The 15,772-nt window shown below is 42.7% G+C and overlaps 1 non-coding gene across 1 annotated transcript; it reads left to right on the top strand.

Annotated features, from left to right (window-relative positions):
- The first annotated feature begins 15,562 nt into the window (after positions 1–15,562).
- On the top strand, positions 15,563–15,668 carry LOC149767936 (small nucleolar RNA R71). Its single transcript, XR_016400086.1, has one exon. It is a non-coding gene; the product is annotated as a small nucleolar RNA R71 (small nucleolar RNA).
- The last annotated feature ends 104 nt before the right edge of the window (positions 15,669–15,772 follow it).

The raw sequence follows: 15,772 nt of genomic DNA, 5'->3' as shown, positions 1-15,772 counted from the left end.
CAACTTGGAATTGAATAGCCAAACCTTTTGACCAGGTTCGAAGGACTTACGGTTAATGTTTTTATCATGAAAAGCCTTAGTCCTTGCTTTATAAATTTTAGCATTTTCATAGGCTTCATTGCGCAACTCTTCAAGTTCACTTAGTTGGAGTTTTCGGTTAGGACCAGCTGCTGCCATGTCTAAGTTAAACTTTTTGATAGCCCAGAAAGCTCTATGTTCAAGTTCTACCGGTAAGTGACAAGCTTTTCCAAAAACTAATCGGTAGGAGGACATGCCAATAGGAGTTTTGTAGGCAGTACGGTATGCCCAGAGAGCATCATTTATCCTTTGAGACCAATCTTTTCTATCGGGACGTACCGTTTTCTCTAAGATGTGTTTTAACTTTCTATTGGACACCTCGATTTGTCCACTCGTTTGGGGATGGTATGGGGTCACAACTTTGTGGGTGATGTTATATTTACGAACCAAAGCCTCGAATGACCGGTTGCAAAAATGAGATCCCCCATCACTGATGATGGCTCTGGGTGTGCCAAAACGACAAAAGATATTTTCATGTAAAATTTAACCACAACTTTGTGGTCATTAGTTTTAGTGGCGACCGCTTCTACCCATTTTGAGACATAATCAACCCCTACTAGAATGTATTCGAAACCAAAAGATGGTGGAAAAGGGCCGATAAAGTCAATACCCCATACATCAAAGATTTCTACAATTAAAATAGGATTGAGAGGCATCATATCTCTACGGAAGATGGTACCCATCCGTTGGCACCGTTCACAAGTTTGGCAAAAGTTATGGGCATCTTTGAAAAGTATGGGCCAATAAAATCCACTCTGTAAAACTTTTGCTGTAGTTTTTCTACCCCCAAAATGTCCCCCACAAGCTTGTGAATGGCAGAATGAAAGAATACTTTGAAATTCGCATTCGGGGACACATCGACGGATTACTTGATCGGGACAATACTTGAATAGATCGGGATCATCCCAATAATAGAACTTTACTTGTGAAAAGAATCGGTTCTTGTCTTGAGTTGACTAATCATCAGGAATTCATCCTATGGTAAGGTAATTTACTATGTTTGCAAACCATGGCGTTTTCATTCCTTGTACCCCAAATAATTGTTCATCTGGGAAAGCATCATGTAAGGGTGAGGTATTCTTAGAGGGCTCAAGAAGCATCCTAGATAAGTGGTCTGCTACGACACTTACAGTTTCTTTCTTGTCATGAATTTCTAGATCAAATTCTTGTAGTAAAAGAATCCATCGAATTAGACGGGGTTTGGTGTCCTTCTTTGCAAGAAGGTGTTGAAGGGCAGCATGATCAGTGAATACAGTAACCTTGGATCCTAATAGGTAAGATCGAAACTTGTCTAGCGCGAATATTACAGCTAGCAATTCTTTCTCAGTGGTGGTGTAGTTCAATTGTGCATCTGAGAGTGCTTTACTAGCGTAGTAGATGACATGAGGTACCTTATCTAGCCGTTGCCCTAAAACTGCCCCAATGGCATAGTCGGATGCGTCACACATCAGTTCAAATGGAAGGGTCCAATTAGGGGGCCGTATGATAGGTGCAGTGGTTAATTTCAAGCGAAAATTTTTAAATGCCTCCTCGCATGCTTTATCAAAGACAAAGGGAGTGTCCTTAGCAAGAAGATTGCACAAGGGTTTGGAAATCTTGCTGAAATCCTGAATGAAGCGACGGTAGAAACCAGCATGGCCAAGGAATGATCGGATTTGTTTCACAGTTTTGGGTGGAGGGAGATTGAAAATAAGATCGACTTTGGCTTTATCTACTTCAATGCCCCTCTTGGACATGACGTGTCCTAAAACTATGCCTTCTTGAACCATGAAATGGCTCTTTTCCTAACTTAATACTAGGTTGGTCTCCTTACATCTTTTCAAAATTAAGGTCAAATTGTCCAAACAATCGTCAAAAGATAGGCCAAAAACTGAGAAATCATCAATAAACACTTCTAGAAATTTTTCCACCATATCTGAAAAAATGGCTATCATGCATCGTTGAAAAGTTGCGGGTATATTGCATAGTCCAAAAGGCATCCTCCTATATGCAAATATCTCAAATGGGCAAGTAAAAGTGGTTTTGTCTTGATCGTCCGGGTAAACAGGTACTTGATTATATCCAGAATAACCATCTAAGAAGCAGTAGAAATCTTGACCAGCCAACCGTTCCAAAATTTGATCTATGAAAGGTAGAGGAAAATGGTCCTTCCTAGTCATTGAATTAAGTTTCCTGTAATCAATGCACACGCGCCAACCCGTAGTTGTGCGTGTTTGTATCAATTCTCCTTCCGTATTTTCAACCACAATGATACCTGATTTTTTGGGTACCACTTGTGTCGGACTCACCCACTTACTATCAGAAATTGGATAAATGATTCCGGCATCTAATAACTTCACCACTTCTTTCTTGACTACCTCCTTCATAATAGGATTGAGTCTTCTTTGCATTTCTTGGGTGGGCTTTGCATCATCTTCGAGATGAATTCGATGCATGCAAACAGAGAGGTCAACCCCTTTCAAATCGGCTATAGACCATCCTATGGCATGTTTATTCTCTTCTAGTACCCTTAAAAGTTTACCCTCCTGTTCAGTAGATAAGTTGGCCGCGATGATTACATGGAGGGTATCTTCTAGTCCTAGAAAGGCATACTTAAGAGTTATCGGAAGTGGCTTCAACTCAAGTTTAGGTGGAGAATCAATGGAAGAACAAAGTGGTATGCTAGCAATGGGGGGAAGAGGTTCAGGTCGGATCTTCCAAGGAAGGGAACTCTTGGGAGATTGATTGTCGAGTAAGATATTGACTTCTTCTATGGCCTTGTCCATATCAAAGTTGTCAATGTCAAAATGGGCCAAGCATGCCTCTAGGGGGTCATCTGCTAAGATATAGGGAAGGGCTTTCTCTACAAGATCATCCATTTCGTCAATTAAGCAACACTCATCTTCCCTCACATGTTGGTCAGCGGCATGAAACACATTCAACTTAATTTTCATGTTCCCAAATGATATATCCATTGCTCTAGTTCTACAGTTGATACATGTATTGGCTGTCGCTAAAAAGGGACGACCAAGAATCACAAGGATTTGTTTTTTTAGGTTGGGCACATGTTCCATATCAAGGACGATAAAATCTACTGAAAAATAGAATTTGTCTACTTTGACAAGAACATCTTCAATCATCCCCCGTGGTATCTTCACAGATCGATCAGCCAATTGTAAGGACATCGAGGTAGGTTTTAATTCACCTGAATAGGGTAGAAGATTCACACTTGCCCCTAGGTCTAAAAGTGCTCGGTCGATGGAGTTATTTCCTATGACACAAGAAATAGTGGGAGCACCAAGATCTTTGAATTTTGGAGGGGTGTTGTGTTGGAGAATGGAACTTACCTACTCAGTTAGGAGGACCTTTTTAGGCACATGTATCCTAGATTTCCGCTTTTGGGTGCAAAGGTCTTTGAGAAATTTGGCATAGGAGGAAACTTGTTTGATGGCATCAAGGAGTGGGAGCTTGATTTTAACTTGTTTGAAGACCTCCATCATCTCTTCTAATGAAGTTCCCTTCTTGCCAAAGGGAGAGGGTGCATTAAGTGCTTCAGGGAATGGAGCCTTTGGAATGTGGGTTGTGGCAGATGGTGGACTAGCTGAAGAAGGTTTTGAGTTTTCATGTGATACATTCCTCTCCTCTTCTTTACCTTCCTTATTGTTACCCTCCCCAATCTTATTATCTATTATACGTCCACTCCTTAGGGTAGTCAAAGCATTGGCTTGCTCATGATTTAGTCGAGTTTCTTGAGCCACGTATTGTCCCCTAGGATTACTCATTGGTTGACTTGGAAGCTTACCTTCCTCTCGCTTGTTTAATGTATTGGCTAGTTGACCCATTTGGGATTCTAGCTTAGCAATTGATTGCGTGTGAGAGTACAATAGTTGTGTATTTGCCTCCAAACCTTGAAGGGCAGTCAACACTTTCTCCTCAAAGGCTGTATTTCTTTGGGTTGGAGGAGGAGGGTGTTGAAATTGAGTTGAGGGACGGTAGAGATGAAAATTCCGCGGGTTTTGAAAATTTTGAGAGTAGGGTTGGGTAGTATTCGAAGCTTGCGGCCTCCAAGAAAAATTTGGATGATTCCGCCATTCCGGATTATATGTATTGGAAAATGGGTCATTACCTGGTGTGGGCTGTGTTTGGGCAGCATTAATCTGTTCTTGCACGAGTTCGGGGAATTGGGGTGCTGAGGGGCACTTATGAATAGGATGCAATGGGCTAGAACAGATAGCACACACTTGTGCTTGGGAAGAGCTAACGACATGTCCTCCTATCATCATGTGGAGTGATTGATTAAAACCCCGTTTGATTTTGATGAGCTCAAAGCATTTGAGTATATCGTGTGATTACTAATGAATTCAATTGAGTGTTTCAGTGAAAATCCTGCTCAAGTGTTTCTAGACATGGTTTACAGTATTTTGGATAAGTTAAGAAGTCTGCTGAACCAATGTCTGAGACTCGAGTCGACTCCCGAGTTTCACGAGTCGACTCCAAGCGTATCAAGGTCACTGGCACGAGCTCGAGTCGACTCCTAATCAGTATGAGTCGACTCCGACTGAAAACAGACAGAAGGATAGAAGAGCAGTCTTTCAGATCTGAGATTCGAGTCGACTCCAGTGGAACGCGAGTCGACTCCCAGCGGTACACAAAGAAAGAGTCAGAGAGTATTTTATGGACTCTGAGATTCGAGTCGACTCCAGTGGAACGCGAGTCGACTCCCACCGGTGCACAAAGAAAAAGTCAGAGAGTGTTTTATGGACTCTGAGATTCGAGTCGACTCCCGCATTACGCGAGTCGACTCCAAGATTGTGCGACCATCAACAGAGAAAACCATGTTACTGCCACTGAGATTCGAGTCGACTCCCAGACAGCTCGAGTCGACACCAAGACAAGCTTCACGTCAAAAGGCAGAAGACCAACTTTCGGAAACTGAGAGCCGAGTCGACTCCAAGGAAGTTCGAGTCGACTCCAAGACTGGATGAGCCAAAAGACAGAGAATCGGGAGTTCGGGCTCTGAGATTCGAGTCGACTCCCAGGACAGTCGAGTCGACTCGAGAGGGCAAAATTCAAATTTGTATCCACGGTCTACAGAGGAAAAGCCGACTCCAAAATTGCCAGGTCAGCGCCAGAAGTTGGCGAGTCGACTCCGGGCCAAGACGAGTCGACTCCCAGTCGTGACGGCAACTTTAATTCAAACTTGGAACAGTTGCCGAGTCGACTCCTGAAAAGCTTGAGTCGACTCCCGCTACAGCCGAGTCGACTCCTGATCGCGCGAGTCGACTCCAACCCACCAACGGTCACATTGTCAGGCTGCGCAGAGTGTGCAGAACGGCCAGAAAAAGTGGAGTAACGGCTAGTTTCCGTGGGGGTTGGCTTAAATAGCCACAGAAGACTGTAGCAAAATAGAGAACATACATTCCACTCCAAGCATTCAAGTCTTCAAGCTTTGCAAGTGCTCTTCAACGAGAAAAAGGGGAGATCAGCATTTACTGCGCCATCAACTTCTCCCCAGCATTCAAAGCTTCCTCCTCCTACATTCAAGTCGATCACTCATCCAAGAGGAGACCAGAGTCAAGAAGCCATTCCTCTACTTAAGCTTAAAAGCGTTTGAGGGCTTCTAAACTCATCCTTGAATATATTGTTTCATACCTGCTTTTGAGAAGCTTATTTTCTGTTTTCTTTCTACTACGTGTATTTACTTGGTTCAATCGGGGGATTGAATCAAGGGGATAAAGGTTAGTTGGTGAGCCAGTTTTAAAACCAACGTGTGAAAGGGTTTGATTGTGAGCCCGGGAAAACAATCGGGGTTGGTTCTAGTCGGTGAGCCTGGGAAAACCGACCGAGTTCGTTGTTAGCTCGTAAAACAACAAGTTTGGTTGTGAGCTTGCAAAACAACCGGCTGTAATCCAAGGGGGTTATAGTGTATTCCCAAGAGAAACTTGGGGAGTGGACGTAGGAGCAAGGGATAGCTCCGAACCACTATAAAACTTGTGTTTGTGATTGATTGTCTCTTCCTCTTCTCATTTCATATTGCTCACAGCACATAGTAATTAATTAAATAACTTGGCATAGTTTTTAATTAATCATCCATAACGTTTTAAATTATCCAAATTGTTTTAAAACCCAATTCACCCCCCCCTCTTGGGTTGTCTATCTGGGCAACAGGTGGTATCAGAGCCAAAAACTCTTCCACTCAAGAGTTAAAAGATCAAAATGACAACCCCATTTGGATCTTCTCACATTGAGGGTCAGTCCACCCAAAGACCCCCTTTCTTCAATGGATCCGACTACTCATACTGGAAGGCTAGGATGAAAATATTCATCCAAGCCCAAGACTATGAGATGTGGACCATTGTTGTAAATGGCCCATACATCCCATCCATATATATAGATGGTGTCAAGGTACCCAAACTAGAAACGGATTGGGATGAACATGACATGAGGAAGGCACAATTAAACTCTAAAGCAATGAATGTCTTCTATTGTGCCTTAGACCGTAATGAATTCAATAGGATTTCAACTTGTAATTCAGCAAAAGAAATTTGGGACAGACTTGAAGTGACCCATGAGGGCACGAATCAAGTCAAGGAATCCAAAATAAACATCTTGGTTCATAAATATGAACTATTTAAAATGGATTCAAATGAAACTATCACATCCATGTTCACTAGGTTTACTGATATTGTCAATGGCCTAAAAAGCCTTGGCAAGAACTATACTAACAGTGAGCTTGTCAGGAAAATCCTTCGATGTCTACCGAGGTTGTGGGAAGCTAAAGTGACAGCGATCCAAGAAGCTAAAGACTTGAACAAGCTTCCACTTGAGGAGCTCCTTGGATCCCTGATGACTCACGAACTCACCATGAAACAACACGAGGAAGAGTCTTCCCATAAGAAAAAGGTAATAGCTTTAAAATCTACTTCTTCTAACAAGGACTTATCTTGCAGCAGCAGCAGTGAAGAAGAAGAAGATGAGGAAGATGGTGGTGAGGCTCTTCTTGTGCGCAAATTCAAGAAATTCATCAACCACAAGAAGTCCTATCATCAAAGGAGAGGGCCCTCAAATTTCTACCGGAAGGACAAAGGTAAGGAAAGAGAAAACGAGGGGATTGGATGTTACGAGTGCAAGAAGCCGGGTCACATAAGAGCTGAATGCCCCTTACTGAAGAAGGGGAGTAAGTACAAGAAGAAGAAAGCTCTTGTCACTACACTATCCGACTCCGACTCATCATCCTCCTCTTCTGACGAGGAACAAGAAGAAAAGGCCAATTTCTGCTTCATGGCCAACGAAGACGAGGAGTGTCTTGCAGCCAAGGTCAACAAAAATTGCTGGTATTTGGATAGTGGCTGCTCAAGGCACATGACGGGTGATAAAGACCAATTTTTCACCCTTGAAGCTAAGAAGGGAGGTGTTGTGACGTTTGGAGACAACAACCAAGGTCACATCATTGGCATTGGTAAAGTTCAAATCACCCCTTCTACTTTTATAGATAATGTTAGATATGTTGATGGTCTTAAACATAACTTGTTAAGCATTAGTCAATTATGTGATAAAGGATATGATGTTATGTTTAAACCATCACTATGTATTGTAACAAATCCTAATGATAATAGTTTGGTCTTTAAAGGGATTAGACGTGGAAATGTATATGTTGTAGACCTAGAAGATCTTGCAAAACATAACCAATGTCTAGTTGTAAATGAAACCAAAGAAAATGATGCTAGTTGGTTATGGCACCGTAAGTTAGGTCATGCAAGCATGGACACAATAACTAAACTAGTTAAAAGAGACTCCGTGATAGGTTTGCCAAAATTAAAATTTGAAAAGAACAAAATCTGTGAAGCATGTCAATTTGGCAAACAATCTAGGAATTCTTTTAAATCCATAAAATGTGTCTCTACCTCTAGGCCTCTAGAATTATTACATATGGACTTATTTGGTCCTACTAGAACAACAAGCCTAGGTGGAAATAAATATGGTCTAGTTATAGTAGATGATTACTCTAGGTACACATGGGTCATGTTTCTAGCGCATAAGGATCAAGCATTTTCTATGTTTAAGAAGTTCCACAAGGAAGTAACAAATGCTAGAGAATCCTCAGTTATAGCTATTAGAAGTGACCATGGTACCGAATTCGAAAATCAATTATTTGATGAATTTTGTAGCAAAAAGGGGATAACCCATAATTTCTCAGCACCTAGGACACCACAGCAAAATGGAGTTGTTGAAAGGAAAAATAGAACACTAGAGGAAATGGCTAGAACGATGTTATGTGAAAGTAACCTCCCTAAGTATTTTTGGGGAGAAGCCATTAATACTTCTTGCCATATATTAAATAGAGTTCTATTAAGACCCATCATAAAGAAAACACCATATGAACTGTGGAAAAACAGAAAACCAAAGGTTAACTATTTTCATGTTTTTGGATGTAGGTGTTTTGTACATAATAATGGGAAAGATAATCTAGGGAAATTTGACCCTAAATCTGATGAAGGAATATTCCTAGGTTATTCTACAACTAGTAAAGCCTATAGAATCTTTAATAAAAGAACTCTAGTTATAGAAGAATCCATACATGTTGTTTTTGATGACTCTAGTGACATCTCATCTAGTAAGAAGGTTAATTTTGATGATGATATTGAAATACTTGAAGAAAAGATAGATGAGATGGGATTACGAGATGATAATCAAAAGTTGATTGAAGGAGAGTCATCAAACCAAGAGCCTATAGTGGATCATGGGCTAACTAAAGCTTGGAGGTATGCTCACGGGCATCCTAAGGAACTAATTCTAGATGATCCATCACAACCGGTTAGGACTAGAGCATCCCTTAGGAATATGAATAATCATCTAGCCTTTGTTTCACACTTTGAGCCCAAACATATAGAAGAAGCCGAAAATGATGTAAATTGGATAAATGCAATGCAAGAAGAACTAAACCAATTTACTAGAAACAAAGTGTGGGATCTAGTAGAGAGACCTTCTGAATATCCAATTATTGGTACAAAATGGATATATAAAAATAAGCTAGATGAAAATGGAATTGTTATACGGAATAAGGCTAGACTAGTAGCAAAGGGTTATAATCAAGAAGAAGGTATAGACTTTGATGAAACCTTTGCTCCCGTAGCTAGACTTGAGGCTATTAGACTATTATTAGCATATGCATGCTCTAAAGATTTCAAACTATTTCAAATGGATGTAAAGAGTGCATTTTTAAATGGGTATATTAATGAGGAGGTGTATGTAGAACAACCTCCTGGTTTCGAAAATCATCAATACCCTAATCATGTGTATAAACTAAACAAAGCACTTTATGGGTTAAAACAAGCACCTAGAGCATGGTATGAGAGACTTAGTAAATTCCTATTAGAACATGAATTCTCTAGGGGAAATGTAGACACAACATTATTTCTGAAAAGACAAAATAAGGATATGTTGTTAGTACAGATTTATGTTGATGATATCATTTTCGGTGCCACTAACAATCGCCTCTGCGAAGAATTTGCTGATTTGATGCAGAGTGAGTTTGAAATGAGCATGATGGGAGAACTGAACTACTTCCTCGGGCTTCAAATCAAACAATCTGAAGAAGGCATCTTCATCAATCAAGTAAAATATATCAAGGAGATGCTCAAGAAGTTTGATATGGAGGGAAACAAATCAATCAGCACCCCCATGAGCTCATCATGTAAGTTAGACCAAGATGAATCAGGTAAATCCGTCGATCAAAAACTTTATAGAGGTATGATAGGTTCTTTACTGTATCTTACTGCAAGTAGACCTGATATTATGTTTAGTGTGTGCATGTGTGCTAGATATCAGGCTAATCCTAAAGAATCACACCTAGCTGCAGTTAAAAGAATCTTTAAATACTTAATAGGAACTAAGAACATAGGACTGTGGTACTCTAAAGAATCTAGCCTAAACTTAATAGGGTACACAGATTCAGACTTCGCTGGATGTAAACTTGATAGAAAAAGTACCAGCGGGTCTTGTCAATTTCTAGGAGAAAACCTAATCTCATGGTTTAGCAAGAAACAAAACTCGGTTGCATTATCCACTGCAGAAGCTGAATATGTTGCAGCCGGGAGTTGTTGTGCTCAAATCTTATGGATTAAACAACAATTAGAAGATTATGGCATTAAACAGGATGAAATCCCCATTAATTGTGATAACACAAGTGCCATAAATCTAACTAAAAATCCAATTCAACACTCAAGAACTAAACACATTGAGATAAGACATCACTTCATAAGAGATCATGTATTGAATGGTGATGTGTCACTCCACTTTGTGTGTACTGATAATCAATTAGCAGATATTTTCACAAAACCCCTAAGTGAAGAGAGATTTAGTGTGCTTAGAAGGGGATTAGGAGTGATTGATCCATCCTAGTGGGAGTTACCACTAGATTAATTGATTTTGATGATGAGAATGAGGTTAAAAGAGAGTTTCTATTCAATGATCATCATATCAGTCCTTAATTAGGTGATTTTCCCTCATTTGGCGCGATTATAGCAAGAGTTTTAAGTGCGTGCCAAGGTTAGAGACGACTCGAGTAAGTTTCAGAGCCGGCTCCTAAGGGGGAGTCGACTCGCGCATTTGCGGGAGTCGACTCGCAAAGCTGGCAGCAAAAGGGGAGTCGACTCGCGCATATTCTGGAGTCGACTCGAGGTCGAGTCGACTCGCGACTCAGGGGAGTCGACTCGCAGTCGGGATCCGACTTTTTAACCCTAGGTTTGTCGTTTCGCAAACACTTTTCCTCAAGCCGCCACTGTTCACAAAGCCCTAGAGCCGACTCCTAGGTCATCCCCGATCGTCTCCAAGCCTTTTTCCCGTCGATTCTTCGCCGGACATTGAGTTTCCATCCGTTCCTAGGTCATTTCCGGTCCGTCCCGAGCTTCCTCTGTCCGTCCTTCATCGTCCTCAAGGTATTTTTATTCCCGTTTAGGTCAAGATGCCTCGTAAGGCCGTCGTTAGGAAGAGGTCCCGTCCCGCGGCCGTTCCCGAGCGGCGCTCCAAGGCGCGGCATGATCCCGCGAGGCAACCACCTCCGGATCGTTCCCCGCCTAGGGAGGTTCATGTTAGGCCATTGGCCGGGAAGGCCGTCTCCACCGGGAGGTATGTCGATTTTGACTTCCTCTCCCGGGAAGGGTTCACCATAGGCGATAGGCTTAGAGCCCAGGGTCTAGAGTACTTCCTCACCTTGGACCTTCCCACCTATCCTGGCCTAGTTCAAGAGTTCTATAGTACCGTCCATCGGGGAGATGGAGGTATTGAGGGCACGGTATTAGGTGTCCCATTACGTGTCACGGAGGATCTCGTTGCCCATATCCTCCACCTCCCACTGGTAGGGGTAGCTCCTGCACATCCTGAGGATAGATTTGAGGCCCTTACGATCGTCTTAGGGCAGCCACCTCAGTCCCCCCTAGATGAGGTATCTGCTAGCTCACTTCCTATTGAAGTGAGAATCCTCTTGAGCATTCTATCCAGGTCCATCTTCCCTAAGACAGGAAGATTTGATTTTGTGAATGAGAGGGACCTAGCTATTATGTCTTACATTCTTCAGGACACCCCGGTCAACTTCCCCAAGCTGATTTATAGGTATATGTGTGAGCCTTTAGATAGACCTAGGCTCTCCCTCCCATACGGGATGATATTCACTCTCCTGTTTAGGCAGTACGAAATTTCCATTCCTGAGAGGGAACCCTCTCGTGCCTTGCGATGGACTGATCGCTTGGGTACGGGGACCATGCACAGGATGGAATTTCGGAAGAAAGACGGGATCTGGGTTAGGAAGTCCACTCTCACTGCTCAGACCACCAGACCATCACCCAGTCCTGAGCCAGACTCTGATTACCCAGACTCTCCACATCATCCAGACCTTCCATCCACTCCTCCTGCTCCTACCACCTCTGCCGGACCTTCCTCCTCAGCTCCACCATCTATGGAGGTCCGTATTGATCCAGAGCAGCTCCGAGAGCTGCGGCAGGAGATCGTCCGAGATTTGAGGGACGAGCTGCTCCGGGAGCTCCGAGGTTCCGTGCCAGCTGCCACTCCTGCACCCACTCCTGCACCCACTCCATCCTCCGCATTGGTGCCATCCTTGACAGCCGTGACAGACATGACGGCTAAAGTGCGGGAAGAGATATATAATATCAGGGATTTGATGCAGGCCCAGTTCCGCAACATGAGGGAGATCAAGAGCACCACTCGACAGTTTCGAGAGGAGATAGGCCGTGACATGCACACCACTACCGAGGGGGCCGAGCGCTTGTCGAATGTGATTGTCGGCAAGCTGGACGCACTTCAGACCTCAGTGACTGGGCTTCAGACGTCGGTGACTGAGCTCTCCACTATGCACAGCAGAGCCACCTCGTCTATCATCACACAGCTTAGCCATGTCACAGAGGCAGTCGCCCTCCTCATGGAGCGGAGCAGATTGGGAGGAGGAGCCACATCCTCCAGAGGAGGAGACGCATCCTCGAGAGGAGGAGCTACATCCTCGAGAGGAGGAGCTACATCCTCGAGAGGGGGAGCTACATCCTCGAGGAGGACATAGATGATTTTGAGTTGTGTTTTATCTTCTTTTGTATTGTTTTTGCCTTACTTATAGTATGCTCAAATGTATTCACCTTCATATCAATACAATGAGTAGACATCTTATCTTTATTTCTGTGCCAATTGACTGTGCCATTTGATGTTTGATTGTGCCATTTGTGCCATTGATTGTGTGTGTGATTACCTCCTTTTTGATATGATGACAAAAAGGGGGAGAAATATGTATAAAATATGTAATAAGGGGAGAAATATGGTTAAAATATGTAAAAGAACTCTTAAAAACACACACAAATTTGTTCTAAGTGGATTCGGTACCTCGAGGCTCATTATCTCTCTTTTGGGGCTCCTAATGGAGTAATCTCCAGAATCTATTCAAGGGATATTCGGAGATTAGCTTAATCGTACTCAAGAACAAATTGACAGATTTTCCCTCTAAAAACAAAAAATTCAGTTCAAAAATTTCAAAGCATTAAAAGGAAATTCAGAAAACTAAAACTAGTTGAATGCATATGTTGAGGGGGAGAATCTGAATTTTAATCAAGATAAATCATTGATAACATATAAGCCAAACAATTGATTGCATAATATGGAGGCTTATATAATTCCAAATGAAAGGGGGAGCTTTAACTCCGAAATTTAAATGTTTCACACCTTTCAAACTTGGATAAATTAAATTTTCAGACATTTGAATTCACTTGTGAATTTTATTTCATTATTTATTGAGCAATTCATTTTACGTATACTCAAAGTTTTGTCATCATCAAAAAGGGGGAGATTGTGGAGTGATTGATTAAAACCCCGTTTGATTTTGATGAGCTCAAAGCATTTGAGTATATCGTGTGATTACTAATGAATTCAATTGAGTGTTTCAGTGAAAATCCTGCTCAAGTGTTTCTAGACATGGTTTACAGTATTTTGGATAAGTTAAGAAGTCTGCTGAACCAATGTCTGAGACTCGAGTCGACTCCCGAGTTTCACGAGTCGACTCCAAGCGTATCAAGGTCACTGGCACGAGCTCGAGTCGACTCCTAATCAGTATGAGTCGACTCCGACTGAAAACAGACAGAAGGATAGAAGAGCAGTCTTTCAGATCTGAGATTCGAGTCGACTCCAGTGGAACGCGAGTCGACTCCCAGCGGTACACAAAGAAAGAGTCAGAGAGTATTTTATGGACTCTGAGATTCGAGTCGACTCCAGTGGAACGCGAGTCGACTCCCACCGGTGCACAAAGAAAAAGTCAGAGAGTGTTTTATGGACTCTGAGATTCGAGTCGACTCCCGCATTACGCGAGTCGACTCCAAGATTGTGCGACCATCAACAGAGAAAACCATGTTACTGCCACTGAGATTCGAGTCGACTCCCAGACAGCTCGAGTCGACACCAAGACAAGCTTCACGTCAAAAGGCAGAAGACCAACTTTCGGAAACTGAGAGCCGAGTCGACTCCAAGGAAGTTCGAGTCGACTCCAAGACTGGATGAGCCAAAAGACAGAGAATCGGGAGTTCGGGCTCTGAGATTCGAGTCGACTCCCAGGACAGTCGAGTCGACTCGAGAGGGCAAAATTCAAATTTGTATCCACGGTCTACAGAGGAAAAGCCGACTCCAAAATTGCCAGGTCAGCGCCAGAAGTTGGCGAGTCGACTCCGGGCCAAGACGAGTCGACTCCCAGTCGTGACGGCAACTTTAATTCAAACTTGGAACAGTTGCCGAGTCGACTCCTGAAAAGCTTGAGTCGACTCCCGCTACAGCCGAGTCGACTCCTGATCGCGCGAGTCGACTCCAACCCACCAACGGTCACATTGTCAGGCTGCGCAGAGTGTGCAGAACGGCCAGAAAAAGTGGAGTAACGGCTAGTTTCCGTGGGGGTTGGCTTAAATAGCCACAGAAGACTGTAGCAAAATAGAGAACATACATTCCACTCCAAGCATTCAAGTCTTCAAGCTTTGCAAGTGCTCTTCAACGAGAAAAAGGGGAGATCAGCATTTACTGCGCCATCAACTTCTCCCCAGCATTCAAAGCTTCCTCCTCCTACATTCAAGTCGATCACTCATCCAAGAGGAGACCAGAGTCAAGAAGCCATTCCTCTACTTAAGCTTAAAAGCGTTTGAGGGCTTCTAAACTCATCCTTGAATATATTGTTTCATACCTGCTTTTGAGAAGCTTATTTTCTGTTTTCTTTCTACTACGTGTATTTACTTGGTTCAATCGGGGGATTGAATCAAGGGGATAAAGGTTAGTTGGTGAGCCAGTTTTAAAACCAACGTGTGAAAGGGTTTGATTGTGAGCCCGGGAAAACAATCGGGGTTGGTTCTAGTCGGTGAGCCTGGGAAAACCGACCGAGTTCGTTGTTAGCTCGTAAAACAACAAGTTTGGTTGTGAGCTTGCAAAACAACCGGCTGTAATCCAAGGGGGTTATAGTGTATTCCCAAGAGAAACTTGGGGAGTGGACGTAGGAGCAAGGGATAGCTCCGAACCACTATAAAACTTGTGTTTGTGATTGATTGTCTCTTCCTCTTCTCATTTCATATTGCTCACAGCACATAGTAATTAATTAAATAACTTGGCATAGTTTTTAATTAATCATCCATAACGTTTTAAATTATCCAAATTGTTTTAAAACCCAATTCACCCCCCCCTCTTGGGTTGTCTATCTGGGCAACACATCAGTTGGTCGATCTTATGGGACAATACATCTACCTTACTAGACAGGTCCATAGAATGACTTATTTCACAAATGGTCCCTTTTCTTTGAGAACTCGGGGGTGCTTGACGAGAACAGGGAGCATGGTGAAGGAAGTTTTCATTAAGATTTTCAAATAATTGCCATGCTTCATGCTCATTTTGAAGCATAAAAGTTTCGCCACATGCAGCATCGATCATCTGACGGTTTCGTTCAGTCAATCCGTCATAGAAGCATTGCACTAGCTGCCACCTAGGTATTTGATGATGAGGGCATTTACGGATTAGGTCCCGAAATCTCTCCCAAGTTTCATGAAATTCTTCTCCCTCGGTTTGGGAGAAGCTTGTAATGGCACGTCTAAACTGGTTCGTTCTTCCTATAGGAAAGTATTTTTTAAGAAATTCTTGTTGCATTTGATCCCAAGAACGAATCGAGTTGGCTTCTAAAGAATTCAGCCATTGTTTGGCT

This window comes from Phoenix dactylifera, chromosome 3 (genome assembly GCF_051530095.1).
Source record: "Phoenix dactylifera cultivar Ajwa chromosome 3, Ajwa_hap1_PhDact_Kaust_v1.1, whole genome shotgun sequence".
Taxonomy (NCBI): Eukaryota; Viridiplantae; Streptophyta; class Magnoliopsida; order Arecales; family Arecaceae; genus Phoenix; species Phoenix dactylifera.
This window is presented reverse-complemented; position numbering and strand designations above follow the sequence as displayed.